Source organism: Gossypium hirsutum, chromosome D01, assembly GCF_007990345.1.
Source record: "Gossypium hirsutum isolate 1008001.06 chromosome D01, Gossypium_hirsutum_v2.1, whole genome shotgun sequence".
NCBI lineage: Eukaryota > Viridiplantae > Streptophyta > Magnoliopsida > Malvales > Malvaceae > Gossypium > Gossypium hirsutum.
This window is the reverse complement of record NC_053437.1, coordinates 48,061,828-48,072,992: the sequence shown is the minus strand read 5'-3', so window position 1 is coordinate 48,072,992 and position 11,165 is coordinate 48,061,828. Positions and strand designations below refer to the sequence as shown.

Here is an 11,165-nt window from a genome sequence, read left to right as displayed (position 1 = left end):
AGGGACTCCAAGAGTTAAAGAACCCGGGTATAAAGTAAGGCTAGTTGCAAAAGGTTACAGTTAGGTTCTAGGTGTATACTTCACAAATTTGTTTTCTCCAATTGTTAAGCATAGTTCAATTTGAATCTTACTTGGTACTTTGGCCATGCATGATTTAGAGCTTGAGCAGTTAGATGTCAAAATAACATTCTTGCATGGAGAACTTGAGGAAGATATTTACATGCAACAACTAGAAGGTTTTATAGTCTCAGAAAAGGAGGACCATGTCTGCTTGCTAAAAAAGTCCTTTTATAGCTTAAAACAGTCACCTAAGCAGTGGTACAAGAGGTTTGATACTTTTATGACTGCTCATGATTTCAAAAGAAGCAATTTTGATAGTTGTGTTTATTTTAAAAAGAGTAGTGATGGTTCATCTGTATATCTACTCTTTTATGTCGATGACATGATAGCTATCAAAGATAAATGAGAGATAAGAAAAGTCAAAGTCTAGCTTAGTGAAGAATTTGAGATGAAAGAATTGGGAGCAGTAAAAAAAATAATTGGGATGGAGATTCTCAGAGATAAAAAAGAATGTAAATTGTACCTAAGTCAGAAAGATTACAGTGAGAAAGTTCTTTTCAAGTTAAATATGTAGAGTGCCAAGCCTGTTAGTACTCCATTAGCAGCCCACTTTAAACTTTCATCGGCTTTGTCTCCACAATCAGATGATGAGATTGACTACATGTTACGTGTTCCATATTCTAGTGCAGTCGGATATCTCATGTATGGTATGGTTTGCTCACGTTTAGATTTATCATATACAGTTAGTGTAGTTAGTAGATACATGACAAATCCTAGTAAAGAACACTGGAAAGCAGTTTTGTAATGCCCCAGAATTTGGGCCTAGAAGTATTGGGCCTTGAGCAAGGTAACAGTTAGGAAAATGTGCACAAAAGTATGTTTGCATTAGAGATTACGGGTCCCGAGAGGAGTTGGTAAAGTCCTGGGTTCAAACCTGGGCTTTTGCAAAAAAATTGGTTTTAAGTGAATAAAACCTTGGATGCTTGGTTGTAGGCCTTTTAAATTATTGATTTTAAAAAACTGTCATAAGGAAGTATGTGGCCTAGTGGTTGTGGCATCATTAAGGTTACAAAGGAGCCTAGGTTGAAGTCTTGGCTCTTGCAATTTATTTTGGTTTTTCTTTTAAGGGAACCTGGACTTTGGCCTTTAGACCTTTTTATTAATTGAAGATAAAATGTGACACAAAAGAGCTTGTGGCAAGAAGGAAAGTGGCGTGTTGAGCTATTGAGGGGGGCTTGGTTTCGAATCCTATTTCAAGCAAAAAGGATATTTATTTTGCTAGTATGAAGCGACAGTAGTTTGTGGTGGTTTCAAACTCTGTAAGGTGAAGTTTGAATTGGTCATGGAGAGGATTAAGGGAGAGTTTTAGGGAGAGAATGAAGGAATTTCGAATAAGGGAGGTTGGTAGGGTGTTGTGGCCGAGTGGGATTCTAAGGCTTTAGAGGAATTCGGCTAGGGGAAATAGGGAGCATTTTCGGCAATAGGCATTTCTTTGTTCGATTTTGTGGGGTTTTAGAGGAGAGTGCCAAATTTTCCTTTTGTTTTTACCATTCGGGGGTTTCTTTTCGGGTTTGCATTTTAGTTATTGAAGTGATAAAAATTTCTATTGCCAAATAGGTAACCTTCTTTTTGGTTTCTTTTTCTTTCTTTACTTTGCCAAAATCCCTTTCCTCTCTCACTCTTGGTTCTGCTTCTTCTTTTCCTTCTGAATCCTTCTCCTCTCGGCCTCCCTTCTAAACTGAACCTACTCTTTATCTTTTTCTTCTCTGCTTCCCACATTCTTCCAATCATAGTCGAATTCTTTATAAGGCTTTTTGTGTACGTTTAGTTTTTCATATTTCCCTATTGCGTTTTTCCGAATATACCTAAACTATTCCAACCGATCCCATCATTGCATAAAGAGATAAGAATGGTGGCGTGTAGTAGCCATTCTGAGGGAGGATCAGGAATAGTGCCAGCTGAGAATGGGCACGTAGACCCTGCCCCCAAATTTAAGCAGCGTAAAGTGTTAACCATTCGGGATTTTCTGCCGAGGTACGGCAGGGTGGCTGGACCAACCATTGGATCAAGTGGGCAACCACAACCGACTAATCTAGTCAAGGGAGAGGTAATCTATTAGCCAAGTATTTTTTTCGGTAGAGGCTGTTTTGATAAGTTGATTGGGGTTCGATTAAACCGATTGACAAGTGATTAACGATTTTCCTTGATTGAATTTAGGTTGGAGTTCTCATGGGTCATTCACACATTTTGCAATTAGGTGTGTATCTATACACAGTAAATCATTACTGTCGTAAAGCCAAAAGAGTGTGTGTAATCACACTCTCTTCAACTGCAAATCGACAAAAGCTGAAAAGTCAGAAAAGACGGTGCTAAGACCGTAAGGGCGTGCGAACGCTTGAATGGTAAACCGAGGCCACAAAACCCAGTGTGGGACTGTAAAGGCCCCCATGAGCGTTATCATTGGCTTAGGCCAAAATGGGCCTATAAAATTACTAAAATACCCTTGAAAGGTAAAATTATCAAAATACCTCTGAAGGGTAAAATTAGCGAAATACCCCCAATGGGTAAAATTATCGAAATACTCTCGAAGGGTAAAATTACCGAAATACCCTCAATGGGTAAAATTACTGAAATACCCTCGATGGGTAAAATGATTGAATTACCCCTAAAGGGTAAAATGATCGAGATACCCTATTAGGGTAAAATGAAAAAAATACCCTTGTAAGGTTAAATGATTGTAATGCCCTTAGAAGGTAAATGACTATTTTGCCCCTCGAGGGTAAATGATTGATTTGTTCGTGATGAAAATGAATGATTTGTCTGTGAATTGTATGACTAATTATGAGCATGGCATTCCGCATACAAAACATACTGCATTGGGTTGGGATACTGTTATGGAAGGAAGTACTATACTAGTGGCTTTGCCACAATCACTGTTACTGATGGCTTGGCCACCTATTCTGATTACTGGCAGCTTTGCTGCGATGCTGCTGATGGCTTTATGCCGGTCATATTACCGTTACTGATGGCTGTGTGCTGATCATATCACTGCCACTGATGGCTTTTTACCGATCATATTACCGTTACTGATGGCTGTGTGTCGATCATATCACTGCTACTGATGGCTTTGTGTTGATCATATTACCGTTACTGATGGCTGCGAGCCAATCATCTCACTGCTACTGATGGCGTTGTGCCAATCATATTACTGTATTTATGGCTTGTAGCCATTCTGTTTATAGCTTATAGCTATCTTGTTTACGACTCTTAGCCATTCTGATTACTGGCAGCTTTGCTGCGATACTGATTAGTGCCACAACCAGTACTGATATTGGTATGAAGGCTGGGTGGGTCGATTTTATCCCCAAATGGTGTGTTGGATGGTACGGGTGGTGTGTTGGCTGGATTGGTATGGGTTGCATTATTACACTGTATCGATACTGTATTGGGCTAAGGCCCACAATGTTACTGTATTGGGCTAAGGCCCACATTGTTACTATATTGGGCTAAGGCTTACACTGTTGGTGCATGTTCTATGCTGACTGTTTGATAGGGGGTTACATACTGAGTTTTCGCAAACTCACCCTTCTGTCTAATTGTATAGGTAATTCCCAGTGTTAGACGGTTCGGAGCTGCGAGGGGCTCAGAGAGGGCCACACAATTGCACATGTTTTATTGTGTTTTACTCATCTACTTAAACAATTTGATTTCGATTCGGGTTATAATAAGGCCTCTATAATTTCTGGATTTTAAATTTGGGATTTGATGTAACTGTGATTTATATCTGCTAGAAGTAGAACACGATTTCCCAAATCAATAACTGTTTTCTAATATTACGTTTTCGCACCCCAATTTTTAAATACCATGTTTTCGTAAATCATTTGCTTTAAATTAAGCTTCCGCAACAATAAGGTTTTGAAGGTAATAACTTTTTAATAAACCTTGATTGAAAATAAACAACCGCAAACTGAGGTTTTATACAAATTATAAATGGCAAGAAGTTTGAAATTTTTAAGAAGGGTTTTTAATGAAAACATGGTTTTCGAAAAACACTTGAATGTGACACGCCAGATTTGGGCCTAACTTCTAAGCCGGGTTTAGGGTGTTACAAGTTTAGTGGATTTTCAGATACTTACAAGGTACTATTGATGTTTGCTTACAGTTTGGAAGAACTAGAGATGGGGTCATTAGGTATGTTGATTCTAATTTTGTTGTAGACCTTAATAAAAGAAGATCTCCCACAGGGTATGTCTTTACTATTGGGGGTTGTGCAATCAGTTGGAAAGACACTTTGTAGACTACAGTTGATTTGTCTACTATTGAAGTTGCGTACATTGAAGATCACTGAGGCTTATAAAGAAGCTATTTGGTGAAAGGGGCTCTTCGGTGAACTTAGTAAAGACCTTCAAATTAGTAAATTGTTTTGTAATAGTCAAAGTGCCATATTCCTTATGAAGGATCAAGTGTTTCATGAGAGGACGAAGCACATTGATGTTTGGTATCATTTTGTACGAGATATTTTTTCTTGTGCTGATATTGTTGTGAGCAAATTTAGTACTTATGATAATCTTGCAGATATGATGACTAAATCACTTCTTGTAACCAAGTTTGAGTATTGCTTGGACTTGTTTGGTGTTCATTGTTGAAGAATATCCCTTTAGGGTTTCTGTGGAAGAGGTGGAAACCTTGTTCGTTGAGAATTCATGTTAAGGTGTATACTGTTAGATTTTGTGTGACCTGAATCTTGTCACTTGTTGAAGAAATAAATATAATGGAAAAATAAGGGGAACTAGAGTTGTGACCGGGGGTGCGGGGGCGGGACCCCTACAATACGAACCATACCACACAAGTAGAGTCCATACAGAACTATACTTCTACTATTTAAGTTTCATTAGAATAGGGGTTTTCAACCCTTAAATAGATGAGGTCGACACTCCTGTTGCATCATTCGATTTTCAATATTAGTGAATTTCTTCTCCTCTACATGTGGTTTTTCTCCCAAAAGGGTTTCCATGTAAAATCTGTGTGCTGTTATTTTTATTTTCTTATTGCTTTGTGATCATTCTATCGCCATTATTGACGTTTATTATAACAAGTATCAATCATATTTCCAACATAAATTAGTTAACCGAACTCTAAACAACTACACTATTCTTTTAAAAAGGGACTATTATGAAAAGATTTGCATAGAGACTTTTCACGATAATGTGCTAAACCACGAACCCACAAACCATCTAAAACCTAAGCACAAAACATGAACACTAAAATAACATGTGCTGGAAAAAATCCATTTTTAAAACGGTTTTCTTATACAACAAAAAAGAAAATTTTTGAAAACTAACACGGTTTGTGATATTTATAGCAATAAACCTTAAACCAAAATCGTACCTATGTTTTCGGATAGATGGATCCTTGTCGTTCTTGAATTTCAACCAAATTATCTTCTCTTCTATTCTTGTACCATGAATTGCCTCGAGTTTAGGCTCGATCAAATAAAATTAAATACAAAAACTAGAAATAATTTTTTTCTTTTGGGGTGAAAAAAATTCTCTTTTCAAATAGAAATCGATAGAATCATTATTGTAGAAAATATATTTAATTTTTAGAGAATAAAAGTCTCTCTATTTTTGAGTAGAATAACGATATCTTAAAGTTGTGTAAATAGCCTTACCAGTGCCATCTATTTATAAGGAGAGAAGGTAGAACCTTTGTTGAATTATAAAAATTTATTTCAACTAGGATGTAGGGGGTGGCAACCCTAGTTAAATATACTAGGATTTATTGTCTCCCCTTGTTACATAAGGGGATTTTAAGCCTCTTCCATATCGGGTCCAATTACAAGTAATTCCTAGACTTTTCGACCCAATACTTTACAATTTGATCCAACCTGCTTCTATTTTTCTATTTTCCAAAATAAACTTTAATTTTTATATTTAATTAAATAATTTTCTCATCCCAATTTTACATTAGATAAAATATGACAATTTTAACCTGGATAAAATTTTTGAGAAAATATATTTAATATTTCACCATTCAACATGTTTACTATGATTGTATGATTTACTTTCATTTTCGAGCTTTAAAATAGCTCAAAATATAAACTCAATCTTCTGGTCATTATTAAAATTTCTTGTTCATTTCTATATGAAATAATTTCTCATTCTTAAAATTTCTAGAGAAAACCATATTCATTTCCATATGATTCCATGGACTGTTGCGGCACTAAAGGTAGTCTTGGAGGCCTCATTCGGCCCCTAAGGTCAATAAAAGACTCAAATTACACTTTTTATTAAATGTAAATGAAATTATAAAATCTTGACTAAAACATAATAAAATGCTTGTATTCAATCTCCTTAAATGAAAAAAATAGTTTAATCTGTCACACCAAATTACGGTAGATCAAGCTTCCATATGAGCTAATATTTTAAGGATTGTTTTAGAAACGGTTTTTACAAGCTGTGTATCAGCGAAGCTCCCAGTGAGCTTAAGTGACAAGTTGTGTATCAGCGAAGCTCCCTACATGAGCTCAAGTGATAAGCTGTGTATCAGCAATGCTCCTCACGTGAGCTTAACTGACAAGTTGTGTATCAACAAAGCTCCCTATGCAAGCTTAAGTGATTGTGCTCCTTAGTGAGCCTAGCTCTATGCGAGCTAGTGTGATATGCCTCATAGTTCGTGCTCCTCTGCGAGTTTGGTTGGATTATATACAACGAGACAAAGTGGCAACCCAGTCTTGTGATGTAAGGCAGACTTTGCTCGTAAGTGTGAACTAGTCTTGCGAGCTAAGGTAGACCCTATTCGAAGAAAAGGTTCTTTTGAAAAGTGTAAGCAGGCTTCACAATTTTAGGGCGAGCCCAGACTTGATTTTTAAAAGGCTTTTGATAAACGAAATATGCTTCATGATTTTAAGGCGAGCCTTGCCAATAATGATTTAAGAAAAGGTTAATGAGTTTTAAGAATGTGCGAACTAGGTCTCGCAACCTTACCCATGAATCTAGTATGCCAAGTGTTTTCAAGCTAAAGTTTTCTACTATGTCCAAACACTACTTTTAAACATAACCTAATGGTTTTCGATTATTCAGTGAGTTCTTAATAAGCTCACCCACTACTCTTTTACTTCTTCTCAGGAAAGTAGGTCACAGATTAGCATTGACGAGGTCGATAATGTGGCGAGGTGCACTCCTGAGTAGATATTGGCAAACTTGGGTTAAAGGTGATGGGATTATTTGTATGGATTTAGAATTAAATGTTATATTTTTTACTGTATGAATATGATGATATTATTTGAAGTTTAGATTATTTAGTTATGATTAAATTCTCAGTACATTGATTTGTGAACCCTGTTTAAATTACTTGTTATTTCATAAACAAAGTTGATGTTATTCATGCATGAGGGTACCATGTTATATTTACATGTAAGTTAGATTTATGATTAAGGTTTACTATATGCTACATGCTATATTTATACGAGTACCCTTGACTCTGCGATCCTAGAAATGTAAGGGATCACATGTAAGTGATGTGAACCTTAATTACATGCGTACAGCCCTATTATGATTATTTTATTTACATGTGAACCACTAGTAAGATATGGCGAACCCATTTGAAATATAATAACTCTTGTATTATGTGTTTTCATGAGAAGTCTGATAAGTATGTGAACCATACCTATGCCTTAAACTAAACTGTAAAATTATATGTTTTCTTGTCATGCGAACTAACTTGTAGTTTGAAAAGTCTAAGTTGTGCTGTGAACTCTTAGGAATGATGTTATAAGGCATACAAACCTGCTTATGTTTATTTGTGAAGCTCACATGTTTTCTTTCTATTTTTTGCTATTGTGTTCTAAGTTATCATAACTTTTATTAAGACTTAAGTGGAGTGTTGAAGGTTAGGTTGGGAGTCAACGGAGAGTCACCTTGGTAGCTAATATAGCTTGTCAAATTCGGGCCGTAAGTTCTAAGCCGGGTTTGAGATGTTACATTGGTTTGGTATCCGAACAAGCAAAGTTGAGCTCGTTGAAGCAAGAGCAAGCTAGGTAAGTTTGCCGGATTTGAAATGTTCTGTATGCATGATTGTATGATTGTTTCCTAGGGTATGACTGATCTGCCGTAATTCAGTGTAGTAAACTAAACTAGTTTTCGCACTTTAGGAGCTTGAATATAAGCATTTGAGTTGTGTTTTAATTACATTCGAACAAGTTTAGTTAAAGTATAATAAAATGTGTAAGTTGAGCCTTTTAGTGGCCTTAAGGGTCGAATGAGGCCTAAGGGTGAGCTAATATACTTCGTGAGTGTGCAGGACACCATTAGAAGGCGCATTTACTGGTCACTAGGTTGCAACATAGAGCATGTGATGTCGCAACATAGGGAGTAGAATAAGAGAAGTTCAAGACTACCTTCAATGTCGCGAGACAGCCTGAGGATGTTGTGACGTACCCTTGAAAACACCCTGAAGCTGAGCATACTGCCTTGGTATGGGGAATTAATATGAGCCAGGGGTGTTTTGGTCCGTACAATCCAAATTTAAGCTCAAAAATGTCAGCTGACCTAGGGTTAAGGATGGCGATCATTCTAAGTCTATAAATAGGCTCAATTAACAGATGTTATAGACACTTTTTTTCATTGTATAATTTTCTCTTTAAATTTTACTCTTTAGTTTTCCTTTTCTTTTAGGTTTTATGTTTTATGTTTTATTCTTTTTCTTTTTCTTGTTATTTACTTCTAGGGAGAAATCAAATTTTGAAATCATTTTCAAACTCTGTGAGGATTCTATGCTGAAATTCAATACAACCAGGCTTTTTCTGAACTTTATTTTTGAAATTGTTCTTTATGCTCATTCTTTCATTCAAGTTTATATTGTTTACTAGATCCATGAGGAACTAATCCTCCTATGGAGGGATTAATGAGTGGAGGTATGAATAATTAACTATTTTGTTGGACTTCTTAATAGATCAGCTATTCAGGAAAGGAAGAACCTAAATCCTGGGCCTGACAATCCTAGGAAGTCATCAAGGTGGGAATTAACCCAAAATTGGTATAGCCTATTCGTGAACACCTTAACCCTGAACTGGTCCAGACAGTGAGGTTAGAAGATAAGTAGTTCTTATCGACTCGGTATTTTAGTGGATGCATCAGAATATCTTACTGGGGTATTAACTAGTTGATTGAATAAGAAAACCCGAGATGATAATTGATTAAGATTACCAAAGCAAGCTAATCACCCATGCCCAAATTTGATATATATTTTCTTATTTGATTTCTTGTTTTTCATTTATGATCCTACTTATTATTAGTATAGTTTATTAAAAACTCTCCTTTTAATTCTCCATACTATAATTAGATTAAAGTTTTAATTAGATCTACTTATGCTTAGATTAGAATTAATTTAGTGCCCACCTCCCTTGGGTACGATCCTTGGAGTACTCACCTACTCCGTTGTAACTATAAAACCTGACCCGTATATTTGTGGATACCACTTTTTCATATATTTTATGCAGGATTTCTACTCTGAACATTAACACATCTAGAGGTGATCAAGTTGTTGGCACCATTTCTGGGGAGGCAACACCACTATATTAGCTTTAATTTGTGCATAACAATAGAATGATTAGGAAATTTTTATGTTATAGTTGTGTATTTAATTTTATTGTTTATACTAATATTATCTTTTTGGGTATAATGTATGAATTGTAGTAGGGGAATACCTATAAAATTAGTCAAAGATCCTGAGCGAATAATTCGAAGAAATCATCGACAACAACAACAGCAGATGCAAGATCCATTTCCTGCTTTAGGCAATGTACCATGTGAGAATCCGCTGTTCGACGAGGCTAACTATTTAGACCACCACCATAGCTATCTGTAAATCTAAATATGGCGCTTAATGAGAGGACTTTGAGGGAGTATGTGCTATCGAATCTAGATATGGTTCAAGAAAGTATAACGAGGCCAACTATCACGACCAATAATTTCGAGATTAAACTAGCTATGGTCCAAATGATCACAACAATTTGTAGTTTCACGGAATAATGACAGAGGATCTGAGTCAGCATTTAAAACGGTTCCTCTAGCTTTGTGATACCTTCAAATACAATGGGGTCAGTGCTGATGCTATTCGTCTTCGGTTGTTCCCCTTTTCATTAATTGATAACGTCTTTTCTTGGCTAGATTCGTAGGCACCAAGATCAATCACGACATGGGACGAACTTGTAGGGAAATTTCTTCAAAAGTTCTTCTCCGTTAGCAAGACAGTCCAGCTAAGAAGGGAAATTTCAATGTTTAAACAGTTAGAAGGGGAAAACTTTCACGGAGCATGGGAGCATTTTAAGATGCTAATTCAGAAATGCCCACACCACAGATCACCTAAGTGGTTATGACTGTAAATTTTCTAAAACAGGTTGGATGTGTATTTGAGGTTAAGATTAGATGGAGCAGCAGGAGGAGCCTTAATTAATAGAACATACGAGGATGCGTACGAATTGATAAAAAGTATGGTGATGAATTCTGCCACTAGCCAACTAAATGATATACATATATACGGCTAAAGACCATCTACGGTGAAGGCTGTCCAGGGGGATGATAGATATCAACAACTAATGGAAAACACCAACCAAATAGAGGTTGGGAAGAGTGTATCATCTATCAATGGAGGAGACAAACCACTTTTCCATTATATTAACAATCTTACTGAAGACGTGAACTATATTGGGAATAGGGGTGGAAGCCCCTATTCGAATACATACAATCCTAGATGAATAGATCACCTAAATCTAAAATGAGGAGAAAATCAAGAAGGAGGTAATAGCTCGAATCAAGTTAAAAATTCTAACTATCAACCTCCTTATTTATAGAACCCTAGGAAAGGGCCAACCCAAATGTGAAATAGGTACAACCTGAGCGCACCAATTCAACAAAAACATTGACTAAAATTGAAGATCAGGTGAGCCAATTGATAAGCATGATGGAGGATATAAAATAGAAAATTTGCACATGTATTCCTAGTAATACTGAAAATAACCCTCGTAGAGAAGGGAATGAGCACGTGAAAGCAATAGCGCTCCGATCGGGGTAAAGTACTGAGTACCCCAAAAAACCCAATTCAAG

General features: G+C 36.3%; 1 non-coding gene across 1 annotated transcript; it reads right to left on the bottom strand.

Annotated features, from left to right (window-relative positions):
* Window positions 1–10,315: 10,315 nt before the first annotated feature.
* LOC121214167 (small nucleolar RNA R71) lies at window positions 10,316–10,422 on the bottom strand. Its single transcript, XR_005909753.1, has one exon. It is a non-coding gene; the product is annotated as a small nucleolar RNA R71 (small nucleolar RNA).
* Window positions 10,423–11,165: the final 743 nt, after the last annotated feature.